The sequence below is a fragment of the Nyctibius grandis genome, chromosome 24, assembly GCF_013368605.1.
Source record: "Nyctibius grandis isolate bNycGra1 chromosome 24, bNycGra1.pri, whole genome shotgun sequence".
Lineage (NCBI taxonomy): Eukaryota > Metazoa > Chordata > Aves > Nyctibiiformes > Nyctibiidae > Nyctibius > Nyctibius grandis.
The window spans coordinates 165,016-179,036 of record NC_090681.1 but is presented as its reverse complement, the minus strand read 5'-3'; the positions used below and the strand labels follow the sequence as shown (position 1 = coordinate 179,036).

The following is a 14,021-nucleotide window of genomic DNA, read 5'->3' as shown; positions in this document are numbered from 1 at the left end:
TTGTGTCAGACATAATGTGGCAATGAGGTTCTTATCCCTACCTTATGCCGAATAAATATCTAATATCAGAGAGTATAACCTTGGAAAAGTATACACCAGGGAACATCCCTCACGTCAATAATTCATAGTGCTGTTGGTGGGAAGGTACATTCAGCTAGCCCCTAACATTATACAGAATACATTAATGCCACAGCTCTGCCGAGAGGCGGTGGGGGAAGGGGAAAGCACAAGAGGGGACTGGCTTCCTTTCAGGCCCATTAAAAAAAAAACAACTCAGAATTATTCAAAGTAGCACTCTGTCTACAAAAAGCAAAACAAACAAGACCACCTCCTCAACAAGTCCATAATCAGAATTATTTGAGGGAGAGAGCATGTGTAACGTATATCTTTACACATGCACGTGCTACAGAGATTTGTCTTACATTTTTTAACTGTAAGAAACACGGGGTTAGCTTCCCTGATTCAGTGCAGTCGGAATTATACTGCCAAGAAACTGGTGTATTGCATTGATGAATGAGGCCCCCAGGAGTCCACACATTAATTCTACTAATGTTAATCCAAAAATCAATACATTCAGGTTCAGTGATGTTTCTATAGGCAAAAATACAGGTGCCATTCAAATGAGCTCAAAATAAATAAGACATTATTCTGATAGTATATATCTGCTTTAAAGATGATTGCAATTTTAATTAAAGACCAAAGAGCAGATTTTAATACAGTTTGGGGTCTTTTGCATTCCTATTTGCTCTTTAACTGTTATAGTTTAAATGATTTAGGAACTAGAAGAATAACTAAGAAACCCAACAGTCATTACCTCAAATAATGAGACTTCTTAATGCAAAATCAATGTTTGTTATAATGAAAATAGATTCCTCAGCTCCTGCACGGTGATATGTACAATTCTTTTTTGCTGTTAAACAGAATGTGACTGTTAATTTTCACCAACACAACGAACATTTTTATTCAGGATTAAAAATAAAATGTCAGAATTTATACACTGTTACTAAGCACATATATTTAACCAGAAGTTCCCACCATATGACTGAAGCTGAGGAAACTGGGAATAATTTTCTGTGCACTTTCAGAAGCTTGAGCAAAAAAATGCAAAATGTCCAATAAGTAATGAAAAAGCTGGGGAAAAAATTGTCTGGTTGCATTCCAGCTTCTGTTCAAATGGTTGACCAAACTCTTCATTTATTATGTCAATTGAACCAAACTCAAAAGCTAATAAAAAATATCTTAAGCAGGCTTTATGAAGGAAAATAAAATGCTTCTTCCATAACAACATATTAAAACTGTTATCAATGCTGAGCAAATTATTATGATTATGATTTTGATTATTATGATTTAGAGTCGATGCATGTATTTATGGCCATTTTTGATCTCTGAACATTAGCAAAAGCATTCATATTAATACTTCAGAGCCATATTCTAGTAAGAGTCCAGATGATCTAAAAGAATGCACAGAAACTCGTGGGCTTAAATGCTTCATTTGGAAACACTGTGTATTTCTCAATAGTCATATTTGGCTTGTTTTTCATGCAATGCCTAAAAGGTGTAAAATCAGAACACGAAAAAGAAGAAAATGAGCAGCAAAGCTGCCAGTATCCTTTAAAATGCTTTCTTAGGTTCTCGTTTGAGTAACAGGTGAAGAACAAGTTCTCACTAGAACAGAACTACAACTGGCAGCAGATCTGCATAGGAATCTTCAAATACTAATCAGCAAGAGGCGAGGGGTTTTTATGAGCTCAATTTGCATTGATTATTTTGGTAACACTATCTTGAATAATACGCTCTTTTGGCAGCCGCAAACTCTGAAGGGTGCCTTTTGCAGAAATGACAGCATCAAAGCGTGTCATTCAGACATCTATGCATAGGAGGAATTTTTCTTGTAGTGATACAAATGTTTAGGAAAAATGTCCTCTGTCTTGACTGAGTGCCCAGGCAGGTCTTGGAAGCCTTGAGAGCACAAACAAACACAGACAAAGCAGGGCTAACTAGAGCAGGTTGCACTGGGCTGTGTCCAGTCAGCCTCTGTTACTGGCTACTTCTATGTTATATATTAGAACGTGCTCATGCGGCACACCACTGTTTGAAACAGTTATACTCTTGTCTTTGGAAGTTTTAACTGAAGAAACACTTAAGGATAATTGGTGTGAAAACACTGCAAATCCTACTTTTCAGTAACAATAAACGTGAAGAAAACATGCACATTTATTCCAAACTGTTAGCTGCGGCTACATCCACAGGCAGAAAAGTGCTTCTGGACTTGTGTACACTTCAGAAGCAATACTGTTTATTAACCAGTTCAGCCTTAGTTCCAACCCAGTCACTTAATGGTGAAGACTCAACAACTACAATTATACAAGAGTTTCCACAAGGACTTTTTTTCCTCCTGTGATTTGATAAAGCTGCGCCTTTCCTTCTTACTGATGTTCATTTTTTATGAACATTGGAGAAATGGAACTTTGAGTGGATCACTTATTAATGAAAAACAAATTGCAGTCCAGACTGAGGCATTTGTGGAAATCAACATAAGAGTTCCATGAGCAAGAAACTCTTACTGGGAACTATTTTGTGCTTATTCAGTAAAACACAGCAATAATTTTATGACAGATAATAATTTCAGCCACAGCTAAACTTTACAGGTCAAACTTGATGGTTCATTCTCAAGGCTGATAAAAAATATTAGCAAAATATTTTCAAGGAAGGTTGTTACTTACACATCATTCTGAGTAAATCCCGATCTGCTCATAGGTATGATGCAGACAGAAGCCTGAATTCTTTGAGTAAATTGCTCAGTGATGCATTTTTTCATTTTCAAAGTAACTGTGGTTGACACTAAATAGAGAACAGTCATTTTTGCCTAAAATGGCAGAATTCAGATCATTAAAATAATACATAACTAACCAAGAAATGCAGTTTATGTAGGAACTTTCCCTAATTTACATGTTCTTTGTAACAAAACGTACAGAACCTCACATTACGGAATCTGTACGCATTTGCATAAGCTGTTCCGTTGTGGTGCATACCTATATGTGCCTTTCTGAAACAGGTTTCAGAATTGAAAAGTATTTTATTTACAGCATACCAGCTACTGTGTTGCACTACATCTGCCTTAATTATAACATAAAGAATATTAAATAGTTAAATGTCTCTACGCCATATGACAGTTTTGTTAACAAATGACATATACAGAAGAATTAACCCCATTGAAGTGTTTATGACAGCATGGCATCGTCCAGAAAGTGCCACAGACTTATGCAGTATTTCAGAAGATTTACAGCAGCTTTCCTTAACGGCCAGCTGCTTCCTGACTAAATATCTAAAATAACTTAAGAGTAAGTATTTCTTAGAAAGATGAACAATATTGAAGTTTCAGGATGGGGCTACTTTCAGTGGAGGCGTTTTCCTAATATGATTCATCTTTGTTGTTGAAATCACACACTCGAGTAAGAAACAGGACAAACCAAGAGTTACAACCAGGAGTCATATTTGCAATACAATTTCTGGCACATGAATATATTCACTTCAGAGTTAATACTGAGTCAACTTTCAACAGAGCTTGGAACAAATACATATATGAAAATCTGAGCCTTTCTTGAAACCTTTACTGTAGTGGAACAGCTTTTCATCTCTTCTTTCTTTCTTTCTCTTTAGCATTTAGGAGTTTGAAAATCCATAATGCACCTTTTTCAACATGCAGGTGTATTCACTATCAGCTAAACTGAAGGCCCAATCAGCATACATAAACTCTGCCCCTAAGCAGTCTGTACTGGTTTATACAGAGATTAGGATTGCTTTGAATTACACATGCAATCAGGACATTTCATAGAGCAAATTGTGGTCATTTTGACAACTATACAGCAAGCTTAATTTCAGGCCCGAGTATATATGATATTCAGAGATACAATGAGGCAATTTAACATTTAAAAAGGGGAGTATGTAGTATAAATTAGTAGAAAAATCATGGCACTTACAAACTTGTTCTAAAGATGTATTGTTCCTTTTTCTTCAGAAAAAAACCACCAGTTTCTATTAAGAATAAATTAACCACTAAAGAATTCCATTGATGGCCATTTCATACTGGAAATCTGTTTTAAACTTGGAAAAGAAAGGAAGGGAAAAGAGGGAAGAAAAGAAGGAGGGAGAGAAGAATGCAAATATGTGCAGAATGCGTGCAGAATGCGTGCAGAAATACTGTACTTCTAGTATGCAGTCTGCAGAACAGCAGCCCACACAACAGCAAACTATCCTTCTCAGAGGATATCAGCTATTCTTGTTACAGCCAGTTTTTCAGAAAAAAGCAGACAGTCCTCACTGTAAATATATATATGTGTGTATATATACACACACATACCTACCTATGATTTAAGAAACCTGTTCTATTTTTTGAGGTATGGGAATCCTAAGCATGGAGGGGATCTCCCATGAGGGCTTGCTCCTGCCCTGTAAACCAGACTACAAAAGCTGCAGTGATCAACATAATATTGACCAAATGTCTCTAGAGATCTAGACGTTGCTTATGCCTTTTATCCCAAACCAGTCTGCTATGTAATAAAAACCAACCAAACAAAAAACCCTGACATGCATTTGAACCCTGATCTCTTTGAAATAACTTTTTTCTCTCTGTTAACTTTACCAGCTTCTTCAGAATAAAAACATCTCCTCTTCAGTCAGGGACTCCTTAAAGCACGTGAAGACTCTGTGTGTGCACATGCACGCCCATGTACTGAATCAGGTATTCTGAAGACAAATGGCTAAAAGCTGAATTTACACGAACTGAATTCCTTAGCTGATACAGTAAAAATTCCATCTGTAATACTTATACAGGCTTGGAAGATTTGTTTTAGTCATTTTCCCCCTCCAGCTGAGTGAACATCTGTTATAGTTCAAACGTATACTACACAAGGGAAATTCTTAGGCTTGTGTGTAAGAACTGGATTGAATATTCACAGCAGTTCATCCTGTTCTTAACCTTTATGACTCTGTATAGCCCTACTTCAGCTCCCAGCTTACATGCACCACAGCAGCTCTTTTTGACCAAAAGATACTTTGGGCTGAAGTTACACACCATCAGCTGGCGCACTCCGTAGGTGTGATTTTTGCCTTCAAAACGCTCAAGTCCTCTGAATATTTGATTAGTACCACAAATACTGGATCAGTAAGAGATCAAATACCAAGGGAAGAATATGTAAGATAGGAAGTATTGATTACTAGGACTTACCACGGCCTTTAGCAAAGATAACGCTGCTCTCAACTACACAACTCTCGTATTAGAAGCATCAATGTTTTTTCATTAATTTCTGCTACAGTCTGTCATCCAGTACACTATCTCCTTTCAATCAACGCTTTGTGTTAAAAGGCATAAAAACTAAACTTGTTTTATAAAACTTGTTATTTGGAATTATGGAGTTTTTTTCACATTTTGATTGATAGCAACATCATCATCTTTGTCTGATTTACCATCATTTTATACTCCTGCCAAAAAGGGTTAAAAGCACTCCGTTTCCAAGCATTTAGTACCTGACCTTTACATGCCTAATTTTACTACCTTGACAGAATTTTTAGATTTCTGTATTCCTTAAAATGCACCATGATAGCAGCTAGAATCTTCCAATTTCTTCAAACTGTGTCTTCCCAATTATTTATTTAAGAGCTGTGTAGATAAGCTCTCCATCCTCACCTAGATCAGTGATAAGAGAGGAAATGGCCTTTTTAGAGTGTCTCTGCTTTTTAAAGCAGATAGAAATAATAAGGTTGACAAAGGGAAAAGGAAAATTGAGCATTATGAGGGTAATAACTTAGAAAGTGTCAGATTCAGAATAATTGAATCCAATGACATTTAATGCTATGGAAAACAATAGCAGCAGCAGCCCAGCCGCCCATCTGATTCATGTCTAGTTCATGTTTAACAAAACAAGGCTAAGGGTCATGCAGTCATGAGTCCCATAAATAACCTGTTAATGGGATTTCCAAACAAGCTGTCCTCAAAATGGTTTTTTGTCTCACAGAAAGAATATTAAAATGCAAATGGATTCGGGCTGTGTCCTCATAAACAACCATGTTCATTTAACCTCTGACCTCAACGTTTAACTGCCCATTCCAGCAATTTGTACAGTATTAGGCACAGCATGCCACTCCAAAGTGCTAACTTTGAGAAGAGAGGACTAAATGAATGGGCTAGTAGCTGTGATGCTCAGTTAATCATGTCAAAACGACTTTATAGGAGTAAAACTATTCTTTTAAGACTTCCCTTTAGTTGGTTGGCATTTTTGCTAAGGGAAGAAAAAACAAACAAGCAAAAAAAATGATGAGCAAGTGTCAAGAAAGGTATTTTGAAACATTACTGACTGCACAGTGCTGTGCTCCAGCTCAACCAAGGAGCAGCCAGAGCATTTCAGCAGAGGCTGCCGTACGGCGTCACTTGCCTTCGCTCACCCTCCCATCTGGTCGGAATCCCTGCCTTCGCTTGCCTGCTCTCCTGGGGTAGCAGCCGGGACCGCTCGCGTGAAGCACTCAGTATCACTGCCCACAGCTCTACAGCGCTAAGTCCGGAGTTTCTTTCCCCTTTTCTGTATCGGGATATTCCAGGCACTCCCTGCAGCATTTTCAGTCGCATCTTCAAAAGAATGTGGCTCTTTTTCTTACAATATTAAAAAAAGCCCACCTGCCTGGCATTAATAATATATAAATCAGTCTTTGTCCAAATTCAGCCACATCTGTCCTCCCTGCTACTCCTCGCAGGTCTCAAGGAGAGCCCTTCAAAAGGCCTACAGGAGGTTGTCTGACCATGGACAATGTCAAATTAAAACAGCAACAAGCAAAATATCTGGTAATTATTCCCAGTTATAAGTATCATGAAAATCACAGTAAATACTCACTCAAACCAAATTAAAGTATGAAGGTTGCTCTTAACGACTTGGTTTTGAAGGAAGCAAATTAGATTAATCTTTTTTGCAGGCACGTGACTTCTGAGAACGGGCAGGTTAAGAGTCCCTTTGCAGTGGACTATATGTTACAGAAGGGAAAGGAGTAGTTTGGACATCAGAGCACTCTTACCTGTCAGGGTGTCAGTTATTTTTTCATCACAGAGCTACTATTCTAAAATATTCTAAAGAACTTCAGAGTTTATTAAATATTTGTAACTTCTAGAGAAAACTGCCACAGTTGATACTAGATCTCAAAGTTGTTTCAAAGTTTGTTGCACAATTAAGTGAGGAGGAGGCAGCGATCTGAACTAACAGTGTTTAGAAAGTAATCGTTATTTTAATGGTTTCTAACATCAGACCATGCCTGTACTCTCAGTTGATTATTCAAATAGGCTGATTTTTCATGTCAGTTTTGGATTTAGACTTTGTCTTAGTAAGTAAATTCCTTCCCATAAACAGCTCTTTGGGGGCACAGTTTCAGGTATCGCTCATTGCAGGTAACTCATTTGTCTTATTTTGCTCACACTGATTGGCAGTAAAGTCTCTGAATTGAAAACTTTCTACATCCTCCGCTTTTGCTTTTTGTTCCCAGATTCTTCAAATATAAAATTTGCATGCCAAGATCTGAAGATGATGCAGACTAAGATGGCAGCACTAATAACTGGTTTAACAAATCCAGGAATGGCTAGGTGAACCGCACTGAGTCTTGTGCTGAAAAGGAGTTTTTCCTGCATATTACTGACTGTTTAAGCTGTACCTCATGGATTAACTTCTGATTTTTTTTTCTATGCTAAAAACCTAAACGTATTTTTAAATCCAACATCCTTTTCACGTATCTTAAAGGCAAAAAACAAACTGCAGAACAGGCAGTACATGGCAAAGCCATGCAAATACTATCCTGTCTAGGAATAACATTACAATGCTCATGTTCTAAACACGGTGGAAGGTAGATTTGCCCCACTATTTGACTAATACACAGTTGGAAAAAAAACTTTTCAGAAAAATCTAACTTCGGCCATGAGAGTCTTTACAGAGGCCTTGGACTGCTCAGTGACTCTACTCACACAGCGTGTATTAAAGATTTATGTTTAGTTAGCTGCAGCATTGGCTTACAGAAGACCATTCCTTAAAAGTTAAATCTAAGCCCAGAAAAGTTAGAGCTGGAAACTTTTTTTTTTTCTGTAACAGGCTGAAAGCAGAGTCATTAATGCTGCGATCGGTCTAATCCAGAGCATTTGTCACTGCTAATTATTACGGACAAGTCTCTTTATTGAACCACATACTCTTATCGACATTAGGATGCATGAGCCGAGGCTGTTGTTTTAAACGCACTCATTAACCACACAAATCAGCCCTGTTGACAGAGCGCTTTTGAATTAAGCTTCAGACTGCAGTCATTGGACAAGGAGCAATTTATAATGCCATTAGCAACACTTGCGAAGGTTACAGGCATCAAAAATTGTTCAGCCGTAATTATTCTTAATGGATACAAGGAATAAACTGACGCAGGACAGCTTTTTCATTAGCTTTCAATCAAGGCTGATGGCTTTGAGAAATGTACAGTAAGTGCGTTTTGGGGAGAAATAATGATGTTGCAGCACCTTTCATTGAAACATGCTCTCAGTTCAGAACTTAACTTTTAATAACCTTAATTTGATATAATTAAAAAATCTGATTTGCTTTGAAGATCTTGCAATGAATTGTTTTGGCTGCTGTTTAACCCTTTTTCAAGTATTCATCCCAAACATGCTAAAAAATAAAAATAAAAGTCTTCAGATGCTTTCTGTGAGAATGCCAAGTATTAGACTTTTAATTTCCTACACCCCTAGTAACCAGTACAGATTTTTAAAGTGAACTTGGAGCGCTTAGACAATGAAGGGAATTTTAGAAAGTTTATCTACCCCCGAAAAAGTACCAGCACATACACAACATTCTCCATAAAATTCAGTTGCAGATTCACAGAGAAGTGATCTACCGCTTTTGTTCACCTACAAAGCAATAAATCCTGAAACCTTGCGCTCACTCCTCTTCCAGAGACATGAGGGCAGACACATATATATTCACATGCTGTTCTAGCCTTCATCCACTAGCACCTACTCTTCGTCCCTGTTAGCCAGGCTTCTGAGCTATGTGGACTTCTGGCCTGATGCAGCATCTGTTCCTATGTTCCCTGTCCAGTGTCCCCTTACTATATATACTGTAAACTTGTATGTGAGATGATGTAATTTATAGAATTCGGAATCATTGCAAGTATGGCAAAGAGCCCAGTAAGTGCCATTTCTCTCTGAGAAGCAAACCAGCAAGAATGACTGATTATTTCACTCCTTTTTCTGGTACAGCGAGGTACCAGCTTTTGGTTCAAATATTTATAATCATTGCACCTAATGAATCAGCTTGGTGCTTTATAGGTTAAGAATAACATTCAAACCATAAGGGCTGTGAAACAAGCACAGGGACTGCTACGAAGTGTGCTTTCTGTATTGGGACATCTTAATCTCATTGTTACAGTTGACTTCTTATCACTCAGCCCCTTTGGGTCTCTGGATACTAACAAGATGGACCACAGAGTCAGAAGGGTAATAAGCTTTGTTTCAATCAAGAGATGCTACTGCTCTGCACTGAGTGAGGGAAAGAAGTCTTGAAAGAAGTCCCAGACAATAAATCTGAGAAAATGTACAGCTGGTGTATATGCTGCCTTGTTGGTTTAGAGAAATGTGTGAAGATACAGCAAATAAAAGGAAGAGTATCCATCAAGATATAATTTTTACTCAGCTCTGCTAATCCTGAAGGCAGAACATAAGGAAGAATGAAGAACTTTCATTTCTTGAATACTTACTCTACTTACTAGAGTCCAGTGTGACCAGTTAAATCACATGCCATATCCCACTGTTAGCCAAGCCATCTCATTTAGCTGTGTACCATTGTTGCGCATTTCAAGTTGAAAAGAAACAGACATATTAATTACTAATGTTACAGAAGTCTACACCGATACTCTGTAAAGAAACCAATTTTGAAATTTTATCAGTGAAAGTGTTAACGAGATTTACTCAATTACGATTAGTAGAAAGTTAACATGAATAATGTCTGACTTCATTCAAATTAAGTTTCTAAACCTAGGAACTGCTAGTTAGATCCAACATTCAGATGGCAAGACCACATATACACAAGCATATACAAGAAAAAACAAATATTCATCCTTATTCCTTTAAAGCACAGCTAAAATGGTAAAACAAACAAAAAAAATTCAGGTTTTAAACTGAATTTGCTTCAGTTAAAATCACATTACCTTATTCGTGAAAAGTAAAATCCTTCATAAATTGTCCTCATTTCATATCACATCACAGCTGCTAATGACAGCCCATGTTTCTATCAGGAATACCTTCTTTGTGACACAGGGAGCTTTTTCCAGACAGATTGAAGCTTTTGGCCCTATGGCCTATTAGCCACATCTGGTTCAAGCCCTAAAAACAATCAGAAGTTCTTCTGTTCTTTAGCACTACACGTGTTTTTAGCTCATGTTCCCATACTTTTACAGTATAAGAGATCTCTTCACTATTCCTTCCTTGTACTTATGCAGTTCAAAGAAAGAGATAATGAAGAAAGATAGTCTAAGAGAAGGCAAGACTGTGGTTTACTGTCCTCAGTCATTCTGTGCTTATCAGATTACAGGTCAGGACAGAAACACAGCAGCAGCTTTGCTTCTAAAGCAGTCTAACCGTAATAGTAGCACCACTTTGCAGGTGTATAAGTCAAACAGAACAATGGAAAAAAGATGCTTTTAAAATACGCTGTGCAGGGAGCTGCTGAGAGTACAGAAAGTCTGACACAAAGCTAATGAGAGGAAATAACCTGATCCCAACCAGTGTGCTTCGGTTTCAGTCAGGAAATGCAAAGAGAGGCCTTGAAATCAAATTTGAAATTGGTGGATGCCAACGCAAGTAACAAACAAAGCAGAGATGTCAGATTTGGTTTGCATCAACGTGAGATATCAATGGTGACTTCATCTACAGGTGAACGTCAGCAGTAGTTGTACCAAATTTTATCATGCAGTTTTTCATATTTTGTGCTTTGTTTAATCATAAATACTGGGACCAGATTATTACACAGAGTAATATTCCTTAAAAGATGACGTTTTTAGCATGCACTCGTGAAAACAATGAAAAACATTAGGTGTAAATATGGGCAGTTCAGAAACCAGAAAGCAAGCAAGATGTCTAAATTTGTTGCATTTTAAAAAAATATACCTATTCCCAAGAAATCTTATGATTTTGTTATCTAGTGCTTAATGTTAAAGCTAATCTTAGTCCAAAAAAGTTAGATTACCCTTGCAATGCTGTGCACCAGTAGTGATGGCTACCAAATCAGACAAAAATACAGAAACTGTAACTGTCTATCAGTTATAAATTACTACCTTACTAAAGGTTAACAATACAGGAAAATTATTCAGTGCTTCTTATTGTTATTTTATTCATATTATCATAATTCTGAGTCTCTTCCTCACCTGTATTAGGAAACAATCGGGATCATAACAGTGTTGTAACAAAACAACTTTTTTTGACTGATTTTCTACAGAAAAATCTATCTGCTAATTAACTACCTGGCCTTCATAATGACTTCAACACACTACAGCCCTTCTGAAAACATTGGTTCGATTTTTTAGCAAATTGAAATTGAAGCTCAGGAGAAAACGGTCTGCATTCTTCCATCATAGTAGTATGAATCAGAAGGGGCTGTTTTTTTCATTTTGGATGGGGTTTTTTGTCTGCTTTTTTTTTTTTTTTTTTTGAAATGCACTACTATGAACGCAGTAATCAAAACTCAATCTCTAGCTCAAATCTCTAGTTACATTTTCAGAAGATTCAACTAAAATAAAACAACTTTTGATTAATAATAGAATAACTTTCAATTATCATTCAGAAATTAACATTTACATATATATCTCTTGCAGTGGATTTGTCTTGCTTTTTGAAAGCATGTATGTGCTCTCATTTCAGAACTGTGAAAAGTTCTTTTGGAACTAGCATGCAGACTTGCACTTTTGGGAGGGGGAGGAGTGGGTGGTGTTACAAGGTTTGGGGTTTTTTTTAGCTATTTTTGCATTTCGGGGGGGTTTTATCCCAAAAGTGGAGTAAACTTGATAGGTACAGCCTGTAGGTCAGCTGCCAGCTGAAATCCTATCAATATCAGTGATCAACCTCTGTTCTAAAATTCTTAACATCTTGAAGCATAAGTAACATTAAAATATTTTAGAAAATGGGAAGGTCGCATTTGTGTTCAGAACGGGTTATGAAACAGTTCTACCCGATACTCCAGTGGTAACATTCAGCCAATCTGGGCTGCTCTACAGGGATGAGCATGGCTGGAGAGATATCTCAGTTAGGAAGAACACAAATACCTTTCAAGCTCTTTTGGCGATTAAGGTGTCATAGGTCATGTTTCTCATATAAACAAATGAACTAAGAGGTGAGATTTAAGCCATTAATAGTAAATTTGACCAACACTGCTGTCTACATTTAGCCCATACCCAGGGCTAAACAATAAGCAGTGGTTCTATCATCCAAGACCCCTCCCCAGACGAGAAAGGGAATTGGGAAAAGGAGGGAAACTTGTGGGCTGAAATTGAAACAGATTTAATAAAGCAAGAAAACCAATATCAATGCTAATACAAAATACACAAAGTTATACTTAGCCCATACAGTAGTGGTGAAACTCTCCAGGCATGGCAAGTGTTGTCAGGAAGAAGACCAGGGGAAAAAGCCCCACCTATTCCCAGCAAACCTTCCAATTTATAGTGAATGTGACATTAATGTTATAGAACACACCTGTGGGCCAGCCTGGGGCAGCTGCCCTGGATTGGGCTTCTCATAGCTTCAGCACCTGGCTAACTAAAAACTGCTAATGGCCTTGATCACCATGGAAACCTGCATACCACAGCTGGCCACAAACTAAAACAAAAGGTAACAGAAAATTGATTCCATTATTTCATCCCAGCAAAACGAGGACAACTGCAGACACATCAAGAGAGCTCAGCAGAGGAGCAGCAGTGGTGGAAGCAGACAGCATGAGACAATACCAGTTACCTTAGCATTTGAAGAAAGCGTATCTTTTGGCCTCCATGAAACAAAGGGCTTGGAGAACAGAGGTAGAAGATCTTAGAATTCTGAGTAAGAAAGGGTTCAGCAGAAAGACATATTTCTGACGGGGGGGAAAAAAAAAGTCCTTTGAGAACCTGATTTTAGGATGCAGTAAATCCAGGCACCTTTAAAACAGCAAGGAGTACTTAAAGATACTGAAATTCCCTGGCGATATAGAGAAAGAACATGCTCGTACGCAAGCTAGGAGGCTATAGAGGAAGGGTGTAACCTATAACATTAGAGAGAATTCAGATGACAAAGGCAGAATTTTTAACATCAGCTGTAATCTTGCCTCCCAGCCTCTGTCAAAGCAGTAGTGAAGAGTGCAGTATAAGCCAGCAAGCTGGCTTTATCAAGTAGACTACATGGTTATAATTTAAGAATAGCCGTCATCTCTCCGCTCTATTCAACAAAAGTGCACTGTTCTACAACATTAGCAAAATGACCAACCAAGTTGTATGGAAGTTTGCCATTATTATCCCACACAGCAAGCTAAGAGCCCTCTACATCTCTGCAGCACCTGAACATTTTAGCCTGGTTATCCAATTCACCCTTGTCAGACTCCTTTCCTCTAAGGATATTTTACTGTCATTAATTTTCATAAAAGGGCCTGCAGTACATTCAGACTTTGTGACTCACCCATGACAGCAGATGATGTCCAGCATCTTCACATTTGTGGAATCTGGTGTTCCTGAATCCCAGCCCGGTGCCTGTGCATTGAATATTGATCCTGGCAGACACGGCAGCACTGCTTGAGTCCGCCTTTAAGACAAACAGAAAACAAAAGCCCTGAAAAAAGACAGGTAATGAAAGAAGATGGGATCAGCTAATGATGAAGGAAATGAAAGGGGAATCAAGCAATCTGACACACAGATTTGGGATGATTGTGCCTGCATGGTATGTTAGTACCTCATTTAAAAAAAAGATTGATTCACAACTTTTTAAATCCTTTTTT

At 37.8% G+C, this 14,021-nt stretch overlaps 1 long non-coding RNA gene across 2 annotated transcripts in view; it reads right to left on the bottom strand.

Annotated features, from left to right (window-relative positions):
• LOC137673315 (uncharacterized) overlaps window positions 1-13,818 on the bottom strand; it is a 45,673-nt gene extending 31,855 nt beyond the window's left edge. The window contains exons 1-3 of one of the 2 annotated variants that reach the window (XR_011049715.1): window positions 13,706-13,818; window positions 13,013-13,127; window positions 10,258-10,393 (exon numbers count right to left, since the gene is read on the bottom strand). This is a non-coding gene — a long non-coding RNA (uncharacterized lncRNA). Of the gene's footprint in view, window positions 1-10,257; window positions 10,394-13,012; window positions 13,128-13,705 lie in introns of those variants that run through there. The other variant, XR_011049714.1, reaches the window with a different exon arrangement.
• Between the last annotated feature and the right edge of the window lie 203 nt (window positions 13,819-14,021).